This window comes from Microcaecilia unicolor, chromosome 10 (genome assembly GCF_901765095.1).
Source record: "Microcaecilia unicolor chromosome 10, aMicUni1.1, whole genome shotgun sequence".
Classification (NCBI taxonomy): Eukaryota; Metazoa; Chordata; class Amphibia; order Gymnophiona; family Siphonopidae; genus Microcaecilia; species Microcaecilia unicolor.
The window spans coordinates 87,626,611-87,646,313 of NC_044040.1; the positions used below are offsets into that span (position 1 = coordinate 87,626,611).

The 19,703-nt window shown below is 42.9% G+C and overlaps 1 protein-coding gene across 1 annotated transcript in view; it reads right to left on the minus strand.

Annotated features, from left to right (window-relative positions):
- GRIP1 (glutamate receptor interacting protein 1) overlaps window positions 1-19,703 on the minus strand; it is a 675,191-nt gene that overhangs the window by 509,229 nt on the left and 146,259 nt on the right.

Below are 19,703 nucleotides of genomic sequence, written 5' to 3' on the forward strand. Positions count from 1 at the left end.
TTTGGGCGTCCCCGACCGTATTATTGAAACGAAAGATGGCCGACCATCTTGTTTCGATAATACGGGATGCCCCGACCCTTCGCTGGGGCGCCCTTAAAGATGGGCACCCAGTTCGATTATGCCCCTCTATGTGTCTTTATAAAATAGCCTCACTAAACCTGAAGTTGCTGTTGTATCAGTGAAAACTCAGCTGGGCCTCTGCTATTAGGAATGACCCCTTTTTAGCCTTTTGGGGTTTGCTAAGCAATTCCCCCCTCAAAGCCACTAAATGGAAATTTTTATAATAATGAACAATAAGTTCAACTTGGGTTATTGTTAACATCTGACTGCTATAATTTAATGCTCTGATGTTATCCATGCATATCATTCATTCTGTAATTTAAAGTAGAATAGAAAAGAGCACTAGTTTACTGAGAATCTGCATCTATTTTCATGATGACGTGAGGCTATTTTACACTGAAATGTAAAATATTTTATGTACTGTAGTTCTGAATTTATGTTTAAATCTGGTTATTGTTCTAAAATGGTAAACTGATTACATTACAACAACCTAACCAGAGATATGAATAAAGAGATTTTACATATACCATAAAAATAGTACATATGAAGTAAGACTGAAGGGACAGATGGCATGACTAATTACATACCTGGTGATAGACCTTGTTACTTATAACCCATCACTCTATTAGATAAAACCCCTTCAGCTGTTAGGTCACCTTCCTATAATCAGTCCATCCCTCCCTAACCCATCTACCCAAAAGAGAAAAAAGAGCCAACAAACAAACTACATACAAAAAAAAAAGGGAGGAGTGAATTTGTTTTAGAACGCTTTCATCTTTTCTATTCCACTCAATCAAAATGTGTTGAGCACTAAGCTTCAGGCTCTAGAAGAAAGGGAATGTATGTAAAGGTCCCAAATTAACAAGAACTGCTTTTCAGGTTTATGAGACAAACTAGCCTTCCGTTTCTCCATTAACAAAACGGCAACCACAAAAAGAGAATGGATCTGTGATAGTCCATACCTTAAGGATAGTCTTTTTATCTAAAAGGACTGTCTTACTTATTAACATAGTAACATAACATAGTAGATGACGGCAGAAAAAGACCTGCACGGTCCATCCAGTCTGCCCAACAAGATAAACTCATATGTGCTACTTTTTGTGTATACCTTACCTTGATTTGTATCTGTCATTTTCAGGGCACAGACCGTATTAATCTGCCCAGCACTATCCCCGCCTCCCAAAACCCAGCCCCACCTCCCACCACCGGTTCTGGCACAGACCGTATAAGTCTTCCCAGCATCATCCCCGCCTCCCAACCACCAGTCCCGCCTCCCACCATCGGCTCTGGCACAGACCTTATAATTCTGCCCAGCACCATCCCCGCCTCCCGCCACCGGCTCTGCCACCCAATCTCGGCTAAGCTCCTTCGGATCCATTCCTTCTGAACAGGATTCCTTTATGTTTATCCCACGCATTTTTGAATTCCGTTACCGTTTTCATTTCCACCACCTCCCGCGGGAGGGCATTCCAAGCATCCACTACTCTCTCTGTGAAAAAATACTTCCTGACATTTTTCTTGAGTCTGGCCCCTTTCAATCTCATTTCATGTCCTCTCGTTCTACTGCCTTCGCATCTCCGGAAAAGGTTCATTTGCGGATTAATACCTTTCAAATATTTGAACGTCTGTATCATATCACCCCTGTTTCTCCTTTCCTCCAGAGTATACATGTTCAGGTCAGCAAGTCTCTCCTCATACGTCTTGTAACGCAAATCCCATACCATTCTCATAGCTTTTCTTTGCACCGCTTCAATTCTTTTTACATTTTTAGCAAGATACGGCCTCCAAAACTGAACACAATACTCTAGGTGGGGCCTCACCAACGATTTATATGATTTATTAATAGGTGACCTTCCCTGCTCTGCCATGCAAAAGCCTCGTACTTATCCAGCAAGAAGCCTGATGCTGAGAGTGGAACTGAGGATTCTAGTATTTTTTATTTATTAGGATTTATTTACCACCTTTTTGAAGGAATTCACTCCAGGCAGTGTACAGTAAGAATAGATCAAACATGAGCAATAGGCAATTACAGCAGTAAAGTATTCAAATAACACTACAAAGTATAGCATGGTATACTACTTACAATGTCAACACAATACATAATAGAGCATTATAATTGATAGTGAAGGGTAAGGCAAAGTTGTAATATATAGATAGGTAAGAAAGTAGGAAGAGTTAGAAAGTAAGATGACTGATTTATAGAAAGTTACACATGAGGTCAGAGAGATGGTTAAATATTATCTCAGCTAGGGTAGGAGTGGATAAACATGTCCTGCTGCAGTATGTGCAGCTTGAGCCACTCCTTGTGTATGTGAGTGAGACTAACAAGTTAATTACTTCTTCCATTAACGGCCTGGTTGAAGAGCAAAGCTTTCACCTGCTTCCTAAAGTAGAGAAAGTCTTTCTGAGAAGTTCTGAGAGAAGAGGACATTTCTCTGGTAAGTGAACACTATTTTGCTTTGTGCTTTGGGAACTTAAAGATTGGAGTTTAAAGGAGGAAATGTAGGTTAGTGATAGGCAGAATAAAAATAGAAAAAAGCAAATGTTATCAATTAATCTCCATAGTCTTTTCCCCTTAGTTTTAAAAACTTGAACTTTGTACCACAGCATTAACAGATAGCCTCTAGCAGGCAATGCAGGATCTAGTTTAGTCTTCCCACCCACCCTCCCCAACACCTGCCCTCCCACCCCTAGGACAACTCTTCATTTATAGTCAGTTATTGTAATTAGGATAACTAGGAAGGAGTGCTCTTCTCAGAGTTTCAAATACATTCCATTACCATCTAAGAAGGAAACACTAAATAAATCACACAATATAACATATAAACTAAAAGACATTTTTATATTAGGCTAATATCCTTAATACTTTAGCAAGTTTTAAATTATTGAAAAACTCAAAAATACTAAGATGGTCAGCAGTCCTGCAGTGAGAGGGGTGCTATCCAGTCTTTTGCATTAAGTGTCACATGTATGATTATCTCCCAGTTGGTGAGCAGTTTATATGTGTGTGCCCAATGCAAAGAGCTCCTAGCTCTCAAGGAACGTGTCTGTTCTCCTGAGGCTAGACTAGCAGACTTGGTGGAGCTGAGGGAGACAGAGAGGTACATAGAGAAGACCTACAGGGATGCTGTAGAGAAGTCCCACCTCCACTCTTGTAGCCCCTGTGCTACCTTGGAGGAGAAAGGTCTCCTAGAAGGAGAGCATGACTCTGGTGAAGTAGGAAGTACTCCTGTAGCCAGGACCTGCCCACCAGGAGATGTACTATCCTCTCGTACCGAGGATATGTCTCCAAGTGCTGCCCAGGAGAGAAGGGTTAGGACAGCTATTGTAGTTGGTGATTCGATCATTAGGCATATAGATAGCTGGGTGGCTGGTGGATGTGAGGACTGCCTGATGACTTGCCTGCGTGGTGCGAAGGTGGCGGACCTCACGGGCCACCTAGATAGGATTTTAGATAGTGCTGGGGATGAGTCGGCTGTCTTGGTACATGTGGGTACCAATGACATAGGAAAATGTGGGAGAGAGGTTCTGGAAGCCAAATTTAGACTCTTAGGTAGAAAGCTTAAAACCAAAACCTCTAGGGTAGCATTTTCTGAAGTGCTACCCGTTCCACGCGCAGGGCCCAAGAGACAGGCAGAGCTCCGGAGTCTCAATGCTTGGATGAGACGATGGTGCAGGGAGGAGGGTTTTAGATTTGTTAGGAACTGGGCAACATTCTGGGGAAGGGGGAGCCTAATCCGAAAGGATGGACTCCACCTTAACCAGGTTGGGACCAGGCTTCTGGCATCAGCATTTAAAAAGGAGATAGAGCAGCTTTTAAACTAGAAATGGGGGGAAGGCCGAGAGTTGCTCAAAAGCGCATGGTTCGGGATAAGGTATCTTTCAAAGATATCACCAAGACAGGGAAGATAGGATATCCTGATAGTAGAACAGGTGTCCTTAAATAAAAATAAAAATCAGACAAAAGATTGCAAATTAATACTGTCAAGTACTGAGCATGATGTAAATAGGAACAACAAACATAGTCTGAAATGTCTATATGCGAATGCCAGGAGCCTAAGAAATAAGATGGGAGAGAATATATTGCACTAAATGAAAAATTAGATATAATAGACATCTCTGAGACCTGGTGGAACCGGGGTAGAAATTATATTGTTGTGATAGGGTAGATTGAATTGGTGGAGGGGGTAGCACTGTATATTAAGGAGAGCCTTCAATCAAATAAATTGAAAATTCTGCAGGAAACAAAACATTTCTTGGAATCACTATGGATTGAAATTCCATGTGTAAAAGGGAAAAGGATAGTGATAGGAGTGTACTACTGTCCGCCTGGCCAGGATGAACAGGCGGATGCAGAAATGTTAAAGGAAATTAGGGACGCAAACAAACTGGGCAACACAATAATATTGGGTGATTTCAATTAAACCGATATTGACTGGGTAAATGTAATATCATGGCACGCTAGGGAGGTAAAATTCCTTGATGAAATCAAGGACTGCTTTATGGAGCTGCTGGTACAGGAGCCGACAAGAGAAGGAAAAATTCTAGACCTAGTACTTAGCGGAGCGCATGATCTGGTGCGGGAGGTAATGGTGCTGGGGCTGCTTGATAACAGTGATCATAATATGATCAGATTTGATATTAGCTTTGAAGTAAGTATGCATAGGAAATCAAATACTTTAGCGTTTAACTTTTTAAAAGGAGACTATGATAAAATGAGAAGAACGGTGAAATGAAAACTTAGAGGAGTGGCTGCAAGGGTCCAAAATTTACTTCAGGTGAGGATGCTGTTCAAAAACACCATCCTGAAAGCCCAGGACAAATATATTCCGCATATTAAAAAAGGAGGACAGAAGATCAAACGACAGCCGGCATGGTTAAAAAGTGAGGTGAAAAAAACTATTAGAGCTAAAAAAAATTCCTTCAGAAAATGGAAGAAGGAACCGACTGAAAGTAATAAGAAACAGCATAAGGAAAGTCAAGTCAAATGCAAAGCGCTGATAAGGAAGGTTAAGGGGGACTTCGAAAAAAAGATTGCGTTGGAGGCAAAAACACATAGCAAAATTTTTTTTAGGTATATTGAAAGCAGGAAGCTGGCAAAAGAATCAGTTGGACTGCTAGATGACCGAGGAGTAAAAGGGGCAATCAGGGAAGACAAAGCCGTAGCAGAGAGATTAAATGAATTCTATGCTTCGGTCTTCACCGAGGAAGATTTGGGTGAGATACCGGTGCCAGAAATGGTATTCGAAGCTGACGAGTCGGAGAAACTGAATGAATTCTCTATAAACCTGGAGGATGTAATGGGGCAGTTCTACAAACTGAAGAGTAGCAAATCTCCTAGACCGGATGGTATTCATCCCAGAGTACTGACAGAACTGAAAAATTAACTTGTGGAGCTACTGTTAGTAATATGTAATTTATCCTTAAAATCAGGTGTGGTACCGGAAGATTGGAGGGTGGCCAATGTAACGCCAATTTTTTAAAAAGGTTCCAGGGGAGATCCGGGAAATTGTAGACCGGTGAGTCTGACATCAGTGCCTGGCAAAATGGCAGAGACTATTTGGTAACAAAATTACAGAACATATTCAAAAGCATGGATTAATGAGACAAAGCCAACATGGATTTAGTGAAGGGAAATCTTGCCTCACTAATCTACTACATTTCTTTGTAGGGGTGAAGAAACATGTGGCTAAAGGTGAGCCGGTTAATATTGTGTATCTGGATTTTCAGAAGGCGTTTGAGAAAGTACCTCATGAAAGACTCCAGAGGAAATTGGAGAGTCATGGGATAGGAGGTAGTGTTCTATTGTGGATTAAAAACTGGTTAAAAGATAGAAAACAGAGAGTAGGGTTAAATGGTCAGTATTCTCAATGGAGAAGGGTACTTAGTGGGGTTTCATTTATAAATGACCTAGAGATGGGAGTAACTAGTGAGGTAATTAAATTTGCTGATGACACAAAGTTATTCAAAGTTGTTAAATCACGGGAGGATTGTGAAAAATTACAAGAGGACCTTACGAGACTGGGAGACTGGGCGACTGGGCGTCTAAATGGCAGATGACGTTTAATGTGAGCAAGTGCAAAGTGATGCATGTGGGAAAGAGGAACCCGAATTATAGCTACGTCATGCAAGGTTCCACATTAGGAGTCACAGACCAAGAAAGGGATCTAGGTGTTGTCATTGATGATACGTTGAAACCCTCTGCTCAGTATGCTGCTGCGGCTAAGAAAGCAAATAGAATGTTAGGTATTATTAGGAAAGGAATGGAAAACAAAAATGAGGACGTTATAATGTCTTTGTATCGCTCCATGGTGCGACCGCAGCTCGAATACTGTGTTCAATTCTGGTCGCTGCATCTCAAAAAAGATATAGTGCAATTAGAAAAGGTGCAGAGAAGGGCGACAAAAATGATAAAGGGGATGGGACGACTTCCCTATGAGGAAAGGCTAAAGCGGCTAGGGCTCTTCAGCTTGGAGAAAAGGCAGCTGAGGGGAGATATAATAGAGGTCTATAAAATAATGAGTGGAGTGGAACGGGTAGATGTGAAGCATCTGTTTATGCTTTCCAAAAATACTAGGACTAGGGGCATGTGATTTATCTACAAAGTAGCAAATTTAAAACGACTCAGAGAAAATGTTTCTTCACTCAACATGTAATTAAACTCTGGAATTTGTTGCCAGAAAATGTGGTAAAGGCGGTTAGCTTAGCAGAGTTTTAAAAAGGTTTGGACAGCTTCCTAAAGGAAAAGTCCATAGACCATTATTAAATTGGACTTGGGGAAAATCCACTATTTCTGGGATAAGCAGTATAAAATGTTTAGTACTTTTTTGGGATCTTGCTAGGTATTTGTGACCTGGATTGGCCACTGTTGGAAGCAGGATGCTGGGCTTGATGGACCTTTGGTCTGTCCCAGTATGGCTATACTTATGTACTTAAGTGTTAAGTGGAGACTTTCCGGCAGTGCATTCCAGAGTGTGGGGGCTACTCCAGAGAAGGCTTTCTTGCAGGTATCACATCGTATAATGTCTTTTGGAGAGTATGCATTCCAGGTAATGAACAATCAATCTCCAAAACAAAGAAACATGTAAGCATTCCAAAAAAAAGGATGAAAAAAAGAATTAGGAGCATGAGCACATTTCTGGCAAAGAGGAGAGTCAGACCCACGCATTTAAAAAATTTGAGTTTGAGTGATATAAGTATAGTGAATCATCCTGAATCATCCTGAACTGACATTCCCGTAAATCAGCATTAACTATCAATTCTGTAATTCTATAAATTAATTTACAAAGATCCATAGAAGCAGGTGTTCTGTTTAGATCTACATACCATTTTGCTGTCAATTCTGACAGATGTTTCTGAGATGAGATCTCTAGAAGGGCTTTGTGACGTTCCGATACTTAAAGTCTGTTCTGGTCCATCATTTAAAAAAGTGAACTAGATCTAAGACTATGTTTGACAGATAAAGCAATTTTGTCCAGGGTAGAAATATAATGTCACAATTGGTGATTAGCCAAGAAACTCTGATCCAGGGAGAGGCAAGATGGCGTCCTGAGCAGAAGCAAGTACCTGAGCTCCTGAACTGTCATGGATTGTCGGCGGAAGCGGTCTTTTCTTCCCCATTTACATGGGGAAAAGAAAAGGGAAATCCAGGGGGCAGGCCTCCTTAACCCCTGGAGGGAACCCCATACTTCGCCAGACTACACTGACGATGTTTGCTACTCAGGCACTCGGAACTCCAACGCCCACTGCAAACGGACGTTCCCTCTCTCTTTCAGAGAGGGAAGCCTGCAGCATAGAGGAGATCTCTTTGAGCTCTCCCTCGAGCATGACACCTCCCAGACCGGGTAGCAGCTTTTTACAAGCAGAGGAGCAGATCAAAGAACAACCCGGAGTGGTGATTGCTTCTTTGTTATGCGTACACTTTGTAGCGCTCTAGAAATGTTAAATAGTAATAGTAGTAGTAGTAGGAGGCCCCCCTGCTACTTCTACCCCAGAGCTACTATCTTGTGAAGGACGGGAGATAGTTTCCTTCCCTGGGGCCTGCTACCGTGACCTGGAAGAGAAGAGAAAAACCGAACGTGGTGACATTGGACACCCTATGGGATGCGATTCAAGAGCTGACCGGCTCTCTCCTCCAGGTAACTCAAACTTTTACAGAAGAAATGAGTGGTTTGAAAAAGACCTATATATCTTTGTCTGAGACTGTTCAAAAACAGGAGGAAAAAATTCTAAAGCTAGAAGGCGAAATAAAATCCTTACAAACTTTTGCAGGGGCAGACACGATAGAAAGGGAGATCGTTAACAGGAAATTAGAGTACCTGGATAATAATGCCAGAAAATTAAACCTAAGACTGCTTAATTTCCCAAAATCTCCAATTATATCGGCTCTCGATATGTTAAAGAAATACTTTAATGAAATTCTGGCTATTCCGAAAGAAGCATATTCTCCAATTACCGGGGCTCAATATATTACAGGAAAAGGAACTTCAACACAACAGCAACAGGGATTGAATCTAACTGAATTTCTTGAAAGTTCTCTTGAAGTAATTACTGAGCGCACCACTCTTTTGGTATCATTTGTGTTTGAATCTGATAGATATAACATCTTCCGTTTATACTTTAAACATATGAAGGCATTGTTCCTTGGTTCCAGAATACAAATGTTTCCAGACTTAGAGGCAGATGCAGCAACCAAACGTAAAAAAATCTAAATCGTTAAAGTCCCTAACGATTTTAAAATAACGAAAAATGCACCAAAAAAAAAAGTCACACATGCTGAGATCGGTAGTGAAACGTACAATGTATCAAAGAATCACAATACACATCGTTAATCGGCCCCCAAATCATGCGCAGAGCAGCCAAGCGTTATGTTAGCTGCTCTGCACATGCCACAAACAGTCAAAACACAGTCAAATCGCAAGCACATGGCTCCCAAATAAAAACAAAAATTAAAAAAAAGGGTCGGGAGGGGGCAAGGGCGCTCATCAGGAGCGTCCTGTACAGACGGCCTTGCCCCCCCCCCCCCGCTGCTCCCCACTTTCCGCCGCTCCCCCCACCCCGAAAAAGCAAAATTCTAGCAGCCCCTGCCCCCTCCCCACTTTCCGCCGCTCCCCCCACCCCGAAAAAGCAAAATTCTAGCAGCCCCTGCCCCCTCCCCACTTTCCGCCGCTCCCCCCACCCCGAAAAAGCAAACTTCTAGAAGCCCCTGCCCCCCTCCCTTCCTCACTACTCTCTCAGCTCCGCCTCCCGACATCCTCCGTCCGTGCCCCGCCCCCTTTTGGGGTCGTCGCCGCCATTCCCCTCCTCCATCGGGCCCCCCTTCCTCTTACCGGGCCCGTGCAGCGCCTCTCTCCTCTGTCCGAAGGCGCTGCACGGGCAAGAAGAAAGCTGAATCAGCTGATGCCTGCCTTCGCCTAGCTTCGATAGAGCGCCTTTCTCCTCCTGGGCCCGCCCCTGTCTGACGTCAGTAACCTACGTAGGTTACTGACGTCAGACAGGGGCGGGCGCAGCAGAAGAAAGACGCGCCATCGCGAAGGCAGGCATCAGCTGATTCAGCTTTCTTCTTGCCCGTGCAGCGCCTTCGGACAGAGGAGAGAGGCGCTGCACGGGCCCGGTAAGAGGAAGGGGGGCCCGATGGAGGAGGGGAATGGTGGCGACGACCCCAAAAGGGGGCGGGGCACGGATGGAGGATGTCGGGAGGCGGAGCTGAGGTGAGAGAGTAGTGAGGAAGGGAGGGGGGCAGGGGCTTCTAGAAGTTTGCTTTTTCGGGGTGGGGGGAGCGGCGGAAAGTGGGGAGCAGCGGGGGGGGGGGGCAAGGCCGTCCGTACAGGACGCTCCTGATGAGCGCCCTTGCCCCCTCCCGATCCTTTTTTTATTTTTATTTTTTTATGTGTTTTCTGAGGTCCTTTGGACCAATCACAGCGCTTTTAGCTCTGCTAATGCGCTGGGATTGGCTCAAAGTTTGTTTATTTTTTCAATTAACACTTTTTCCTGGCACAGAGCTGTCCTAACGAGAGGTCCAGACCTCTCGTTAGTTTTCCTGCCTTTTTCCTGCGTAAAGGCAATCGGAAAAGGTTAGTGCATGTCGTTTCAATGGGGTTTTCACACTAATTGCTCATCTCCATTCCGTTTTCGTTAGCTGCTACTGTCGTCGGAAAATAGGCTTAAGTGCATGGAAAGGATAGGAAATTCTTCCCTGAGGGCTCATTTAACGATGAAAAACGTTTAGTGCATCTGCCTCTTAAACAGAGAGACTTTGAAACAAAGGCGTGAGTTTTTGGGGTTAAAGCAGAGGACTCTTACTTTGAAAGGAACATTCCTATTGAAATTTCCCTGCAGAAGTTTTCTTTCTCTTAACTCTGTTAACTATATGTTTACCCATCCAAAGAAAATGCAAAGTTTTATTGCCTTTAAGTAGGAAGAGAATCATTCTAATCAGAACAATCCTGTAGGCTAATGCTGTTAAATTCAATTGTGGGCTTAGTAGTTCTCCTGCTCGTATGATTATAGTATTTCTTATTTTGAATTTTTGCATTGTGTTTTGCCTCACTTAAATAGTGGACTAAATAAATGAGAGTATTTACCTAGAGGAGGTTACACCTCCTAGATTTATATCTCTTTTTCAGTTTCTTGTAAAATTCAGTTACTGCTTTTGCAGTCATGTTATGTGATTGTAAAATTAGAAAATTATAAATAAAGAATTAAAAAAAAAACAATTGGTGATTAGCAATAACATTAGCCAACTGAACTAAAGTGTCCCCTCCCAAACTCTGTAGTGGCATTAATAGATCATATGGCTGCAGTACATGCGCCAAACACAAAATTCCTATATGTTCCCAATTTCTTAAAGTCCCATTCTCAACCCCTGGAAGAAATGCAGTTTTGCTCCTGATGGGTAAAAGATCTAATGTAGTAGAATCTATGTCTCAGTATCTGGTCAAATCTTGCCATAATAACCTCAAGGGACATAGCAGAATACTGTACTACAAACATAAAGGAAGGTGCTTCAGAGGTGCCTGTAGAAGAAAATTAAAATGCCAAGGAGTAAAAAAGATCTGTCTCAACCAGCACTGGAGAGTATAATCTTCTCTCGCCAAAAGCCATTCACCCAAATTGCAACACAAACATGCCTGATTATACTTACATAAATCAGGCAATCCCATTCCCCCTCTATGCCAATTGCTTTTTGCCTCCCCAACAAAATCTGGATAAACATAAATCTTTCTTCAACACTTTAAGGGGCAGCATTTGCAATGTGTACAACCACGCTGGAAATTCAACCATGTTAAACAAATGGATCCTACCATGCAAGCTTGATAACATTTCAAAAGTGGAAGTAAACGAATGAGTAATATTAAGCTATAACTCTGACGTCTTCATCGTCAGCTGTATCTCCAGATATTGGAAAGAATGATTCATCCAGCATAAAGGTAACTGCCCAGTCCATCCCCTCTTAACTCTATCTTAAGAAGCCAGCACCATGGACTTCAACCAATTCAATTTAAATCCTGAAAAATCCCCATATTCAGCAAAAAGTTCCATTAACACTACAAGCGCATTTGGGGGCCATGTAATAACAGATCATCTGCAAACACCCACTTTGAATAGATCCGCAGAGAATTCTGCGAATCACAGTGAAGGAGCGGTTTCTTTGAGCTCGCTCGAAAACCCAGCCCCACCACGACCCGGTTGTAGCTCTATCGCCGAGGGAGGAATGAGTGTTGCGACCCCCGGAGAGGAAAGCAATTACCCGATTCAAGGAGGCACCTCGGCGACCTTGGTTACGATAGTGGGAATATCTGAAAACAGGAGGGTCGATGTCATCTTGACCACTGCGCCTTCGGGAGCTACAGCGTTGGCGAAATGGAAGTAAGAAGACCGGCAGTAGTCACTTTAGACTCCCTATGGGACGCAATTCAGGGGATGAGTTCCCTACTTACAAAGGTAACCAACTCTTTCACTAAAGAAATTCTGACTTAAAACAAACACAGCAAATGCTAACTGAGAAAATTTCACATCACGAGAATCAAGTTGAAAGTTTGAAGGTTGATCTTTCTACCCTACAGTCGTTTGCAGGGGTTGTCTCTAAAGACAGTGATATAACGAAGAAAAAATTAGAATACTTGGATAACTAGGGGAGGAAGAATAACTTGCGCTTTATAAATTTCCCTAAAGCCCCTCTAACTACTTCAATAGATATGCTATTGTTTTAATTTCCCCCTCTTGGACCTCTTTCTGACTCCAGATCACACGGGGGACTAAAGATACCTATTTCACATAACAGGTTCTGTATGGTTTCTCCAACCTCCATTGTCACCCAATCACAAGGAGGTCTGTTCCAGGTTTGCATTAGGGGCTGTAATCGAAATCTAATTCCCATAACTACTGCTTTCTGTCTTCCTGGATCTAGGTATACTCTGGGCCATTTATGTTCCCAGATAATGCCTAATAAAAAAACTGTCTAAGTTTCTCCAGAGACTGAGTGTATGTGATGTGCCTTGTAAGCTAAATGTAAGGTAAAGAGAAGATAGAATAAAGACAGAGATTGGTTTAAATAGATAGATACATTTTATTTCTTACCCAAAGACAAGTCTTCAAATTGGTACAAATGCAGACATCAGACTTTAATCAGGTACATTCAGCAGACAGATTCTGGGTACGACCGGACAGAGCCCTGCCGTCTGACAGAAGCGTTGGGGAGAATTCCAAAGCTATGGCAATTTGTCCCCTCTTTTATACACAAATCTCTCCATAGAAGTCTATGGTGAGATACCTAGCTCTCAATTTCTGAGATGATACTTTCCCACACAGTCTTATCAGCATGTTTTGGGAAGCGTTGAGATAACAGTTCCACATCTGTCTGTGTCGCAATACTTTTCACACCATCTTAAGAACTCTGTATAACCTCTGTAGCCTTCTATACAAAACTAATAGACTCCATTTTGTTCATCTGATTTAAAGTGACAGTTGTACCAGTTTGTGTCAGGACTCATTGTTCAGACCTGTTTTTTTACAGATTCTGAAATATTAAATCATGTACTTGTTATTTGGCCTAGTCAGTACTTCTTCAGTTATTTTAGGCTTCATAGCCTTGGCCCTCACTATTCCAGTGGTAGATCCAAAGCTAGGCCATATATTAACACTATGTAAATATTTCCAGGAAATATTGAAAATTCCATTAGAGGGTCTACAATATTTAACTGGGATGAAGAAATCTATCAGGATGATGCTGGTATAACCAATGATCTACAGTGCTGATAACATGGGTGGGGAGGTTTTCATACATCTGAGATACTAAGAGGCAGGGTGGGAGGGTGGGGGGGGGGGGTGAAATTTACATTAATGCCTTATTGCAAAATGATTAGACTGAAATGTTAGTTTGTATTGCTGGTTTGTATTGCAAAGTTCTTAAAAAAATAAACAGAGATTTAAAAAAAAAAAAAAAAAAAGAAATCTACCCCCCTGAATGCCCAGAATCAACCTGAATTAAACCTAACAGACTTTTTGGAGAACTCTTTGGACACTGTAACAGAAAGAACTACCCTTTTGGTATCTTTTGCGTTAGAGTTGGATAGAAATAATATCTTCAAATTATATTTCAAACATTTAAATGAGAAATTCCTTGGGGAACAAGTTCGTATTTACCCTGATTTGAACAAAGATACTCAATTGCGGAGACGAGACTTTTGAGTCTTAAGTCTAGGACCCTTGCTTTAGGGGGTTTATTTGTATTAAAATTTCCATGTCGATGCATTGTTTCTTTAGATTCTGTAACATATATGTTTGTTGATCCTCAAAAAATGAAAGTTTTTATAAATGCTCAAGAAAGTAGTCGAACTCAAAACCAGAAAGTTCCATAGGATGGTAACGCTGATATTCGGCTGTGAGTGTTTTGCAATGCACCGCTCTTAAAATTTAAGTTTTTTTTCTTTCACTATTTTTTTTGTTACATTTGTACCCCGCGCTTTCCCACTCATGGCAGGCTCAATGTGGCTTACATGGGGCAATGGAGGGTTAAGTGACTTGCCCAGAGTCACAAGGAGCTGCCTGTGACTGAAGTGGGAATCAAATTCAGTTCCTCAGGACCAAAGTCCACCACCCTAACCACTAGGCTGCTCCTCGTCCAGAATTTAAAAATTGTGGTCTAAAATGTTTAATAATTTTCCTGCATATTTGATTGAAATGTATTTTCCTTTTCTGACATTTAAGTTGTTTGACTAAATGTAATTTAAATGTGATAAAAAATAAAATAAAAATAAAATAAAATATGTAGCATGATATATCGAATCCTCTTTGGCACTGCTCCAGAATATATGAGCAACTTAATCTTGCTCCCTCCTAAAAACACAAACATAAATGCTTGAAACTACCTGACCCTACTCCTCCCAAACTGTCAGAACCTTGTATACAAATCAGTCCGCTCTATAGGGTTCTCATACTTGGGCACTAAATGGTGGAACTCACTTCTAAACAACCTAAGACAAATGTCAAACTATCTAGAATTTCGTAAACACCTCAAGGCTTTTCTCTTCAGAAAATTCCTCACCGAAGCCAACTCCATTGAAAATGTTATGCCATTAAACTTTTGTTAGCCACATTGAACCAACTCATTTTGGATAATTGTGGGATATAAATTGCTGTTATAAATAAAATAATTAAATAAATAAATAAATAAATAAATAAGGGCTATTGTAGTCTTGTACAGTTGGGTACAGTAGGTTTTTGGTGGGTTTTGGAGAAACCACTATACACTATAAGGGGGTAACGGTGAGATGTGTACCTGGGACCTTTAATGTGAAGTCCACTGCAGAGCCCCTAGGGTGCACCAATGCTTTGCTGGGATGTCTGTATAGCCAGTCTACTAAGAATGCTGGCTCCTCCTACATCCCAATGGCTTGATTTTGTGCATTTTTCACTTGGACAGGTTTTTTTCTTTTTTAATGGTCCAAAAAGATAGACGCACTGAACACAACAATGTCTAGCAAATGGCCATCTTCAAAAAGAAAAGGTAGAATTTTTTTCAAGTTCAAAAATTGCCATGTTTGCTACTGGATTTTTGGATGCTTTCCACAAAACCAAAGTTGAGTTTAGATGTCATATTGAAATGCCCCTCCATAGTATAGTGACAAGCTTTGAAGTACATTTTCATAAATCTGAAATCATGGGTATTACCACTAACCCTGTTGAAGAATCTATTTTATGGGACACTCTTCCATTTAAGTGGAACTCCGGTGGTATTCAGTATCTTGGGGTACAGCTTACTAGAGATTTATCCCAACTGTATGACCAAAATTATGTTAAGATCTTTTGACAGATTAGATTGTATTTAACTAGATGAAAAGTTTCTTGATTATCTTGGTGAAGGCATATCATCACTATTAAAATGAATATACTCCTTCATTTGTTATTTTTGTTTCGAACTATATCTCTGGAGGTTCCTAGGGGTGGGGGGGTTATTAAGCTTACAGAGATATATTAATTCTTTTATTTGGAGGGGGGATCTCCTAGGCTGGCCAAATGTATCCTGTGACAGGGTACTGAGTGGGGCAATAGGACAGTTCCCAATTTGATTTTGTACAACTGGGCAGCACAATTATGCCATCTGTTAGATTGGGAAACTGGGGAGACCAAAGTGGGGTTCCCACACTTTTCTTTAAAACATCTCTTGTGGATGTCTGGGCATGTACATTCTGGACTCAGTGGAAACACAATCCATTTATGAAACACCTACTAGCAGGGCATATGTATGAGGCAAATTTGGGAGACCCCCCAAAAATTCTGTTAGCTTCCATTAGACAGGAATCTTCATTTGTAGCAGGTAGGTAGGGAGGGAGGGAGTGACATTCATAAGATGGGAAGGGAATGGTTTGATACAATTTTGACATATTTTAGATGTGGGGGCCATTGGTTAGTGAGTTAAAGGATACATATTCACTATCATCAAGTGACCTCGTCCCCTATTTTATTACGGCCCAAGACTGGCTTTGGGAGGACTTGGAAGATAGAGAGCATCTGGAGAATCTGTGGGTGGCACTGGGGAAATTGAAAGGGCCCATCTCCCTTTTATGCAAATTCTTTTGTGGCACCAATTTTAAAATGTACAATTATATGGTTAAATGGGAGTGGGACTTGGGTGTGAAACTTACTAAAGTGGAATGGAAATGTGTTTTTTATGGAAGTTCAAAAAGCTTCTATTTGTGTGCTTATTAAGGAAAATGCATGCAAAATTGTTACCCGCAGATACTATACACCGGTCAAGTTAAAAAAGGTGTATGTTACTAATATATCTGACCTCTGTTGGCGATATCATATTGAACATGGTACATTGTTTCACATTTGGTGGAGTTGTCGCCTTATACAGATGTATTGTATTCATGTTATCAGAAAAATGGAAAAGGGGTTTGTACTGCTTTTTCTTTGGATCCTAAGGCCTGTTTTCTTGGTCTAAAAAATCAGAGAGACTGCAGCAATCAATGAGATAAGTACTTGTTTGTTTCTTTGATATTGGGTATGCTTAATGGGTCGTTTAACTAATGGCATTAGCCAGGTGTGGTGTGTCAACGCATTTGTTATGAGAACAGAATTGGTGCTATGATGGTTCTCATCCAGTCAATCTTATTTGTTTGGTGACTGTAGTGTATAAACTGAGCACTTTTCACCTTTCACTTAATTTATTGTAATTTATAGTTAAAGGTGTTTTATGTTACTTCTTTTGTGGATATATATAGTCTGTACCTATATTTTGGGATTTGGTCTAAAAAATCAATAGGGTCACAAATGGCAATCCAGACTTGTGTATGTGGCTTGGTAGTGGCTAACTGCAAAATAGCAGCCAAATGGAAACAATCCTTGGGCCTCTTATATTACATGGAGGCTCATTTTCAAAGCACTTAGCCTCCCAAAGTTCCATAGAAACCTATGGAACTTAGCCTCCCAAAGTGCTTTGAAAATATGCCTCATAGCAACCTTCAGAATACACTCTCATGGATCTTCCTCCACCCCCATCCCGCTGTCTGTTGGAGTTCCCCAGGGATCTGTCCTTGGGCCCCTTCTTTTTTCAATCTATACCTCTTCCCTGGGCTCACTGATCTCATCTCATGGTTTCCAGTATCATCTTTATGCTGATGACACCCAGCTGTATCTCTCCACACCAGACATCACCGCGGAGACCCAGGCCAAGGTATCGGCCTGCGTATCCGACATTGCTGCATGGATGTCCAACCGCCACCTGAAACTGAACATGGCCAAGACCGAGCTTATCGTCTTTCCACCAAAACCCTCTTCTCCTCTTCCTCCCCTCTCGATCTCAGTTGATAACACCCTCATCCTTCCCGTCTCATCCGCCCGCAACCTCGGAGTCATCTTCGACTCCTCCCTCTCCTTCTCTGCGCATATCCAGCAGACAGCCAAGACCTGTCGCTTCTTCCTCTTCAACATCAGCAAAATTCACCCTTTCCTCTCTGAGCACACCATTCGAACTCTCATCCACGTACTCATTACCTCTCGCCTTGACTACTGCAACCTACTCCTCACTGGTCTCCCACTTAACCCCGTTCAGAACTCTGCTGCACATCTTATATTCCGCCTCAACCGATATACTCATATCACCCCTCTCCTCAGGTCACTTCACTGGCTTCCGATCAGACACCGCATACAGTTCAAGCTTCTCCTTCTCACCAACAAATGCACTCAGTCTGCAGCCCCTCACTACCTCTCTACCCTCATCTCCCCTTACGTTCCCGCCCGAAACCTCCGCTCACAGGATAAATCCCTCCTCTCAGTACCCTTCTTCACCACTGCCAACTCCAGGCTCCACCCATTCTGCCTCGCCTCACCCTATGCGGAGGTATCGGTACCGCCAGTGCCGGAGGCTCCTGTGGCATCGTGCCTTTCACCTGGGGTTAGGCTTTCTTCACTGGTACCGGCCCCGGTATCGGTGTCGGCAGCCTCCTGGGTCGATTCTCCATTAGCGTCGGTGGAGGAAGCTTCACCGGAGTCTCCTGGAGCTTCAACTTCTCAACACCGTCATCGAGGTCATCGTGCCTCTGCGTTGAGACGGGTTCAGATCCGGGCGGCTCTGTCTGAGCTTCTAGCCCCATCTGATGATGGCTCATCTGATGACGATGGGGCGCGTGGAGTTTTCTCTGCCGAGGACTCTCTAGGCATTCCATCTGAATCGACTTCCTCACCTCAAAGGCAACTCTCCCCTCCGGAGAGCTTGTCTTTTTCCTCTTTTGTACGGGAAATGTCTGAGGCCATTCCCTTCCCTGTGGAGACTGTGGATGAGCCCAGGGCCAAGATGCTCGAGGTCCTGGATTATCCATCGCCACCTAAGTCTTCTACCACAGCTCCTTTTCATGATACACTCAGGGAAGTGCTGATGAGGAACTGGGAGAAGCCTCTTTCTTGTCCAACTATTCCCAAGAAAGCTGAATCCCAGTATCGGATCCACGGGGAACCCAGTTTCATCCGGCCTCAGTTGCCTCATGATTCTGCGGTGGTGGATTCCGCTCTCAGAAGAGCTAAGAGTTCTAGGAATTTTGCCTCGGCGCCCCCGGGGCGGGAGCATAGAACCTTAGACTCTTTTGGGAGGAAGGCGTATCAGGCTGGCATGCTCGCCTCCAAAATCCAGTCCTACCAGCTCTTTACGAGCATTCATTTGCGGAACACTGTGCGGCAGCTTGAGAGTTTGGTTGATGCACTCCCACCGGAGCAGACCGAACCCTTTCGCCAAGTGGTCAGGCAGCAGAAGGCGTCGCAAGTTCCTGTCCAGGGGCATTTATGACACTTGCGATGTGACATCTAGATTTTCTGTTATGGGTATAGTGATGCGCAGACTCTCATGGCTGCGTGCCTCTAACCTAGAGGAGAGAACTCAGCAGAAAATTGCAGATATCCCTTGCCGGGGGATTTTTTTTATTTTTTTTTATTTTTGTTACATTTGTACCCCACGCTTTCCCACTCATGGCAGGCTCAATGCGGCAGGCAATGGAGGGTTAAGTGACTTGCCCAGAGTCACAAGGAGCTGCCTGTGCCGGGAATCGAACTCAGTTCCTCAGTTCCCCAGGACCAAAGTCCACCACCCTAACCACTAGGCCACTCTTCCACATCTTTTTGGTGAGAAGGTCGAAGAGTTAATTGATAATCTCTATCAGCGTGATAACGCTATGGACTCTCTCTCCCGCCGGGCGCCTTCTGCATCCGCTTCCTCTTCCAGGAAGTTTTTTAAAGGGAAGAGAAGTGCCCCTTACGCCTCTAGGGGCCGTAAGTACACTTCTGCTTCTCAACAGCCGGTTCAGGCTCTGCCCCAGCAAGCTCGTTCTCATCAACAGCATGCGCCGAAGCAGGCCCCTGCAGCTCCCCAGCAAAAACCAGGGACGGGTTTTTGACTGGCTCCAGCAGAGCATAGCCGAAATCATTGTATCCATACCGGACGATCTTCCTGTCAGAGGGAGGTTAAAATTTTTTCACCAAAGGTGGCCTCTGATAACCTCCGACAAGTGGGTTCTCCATAGTCTGGTTAGGATACACCCTCAATCTGGAATCCAAATCTCCAAATTGCTCACCAGGAGCTCAGTCCTTCAGCTCCCAGCACAAGCAGGTACTTGCAGAGGAACTCTCCGCCCTTCTCAGCGCCAATGCGG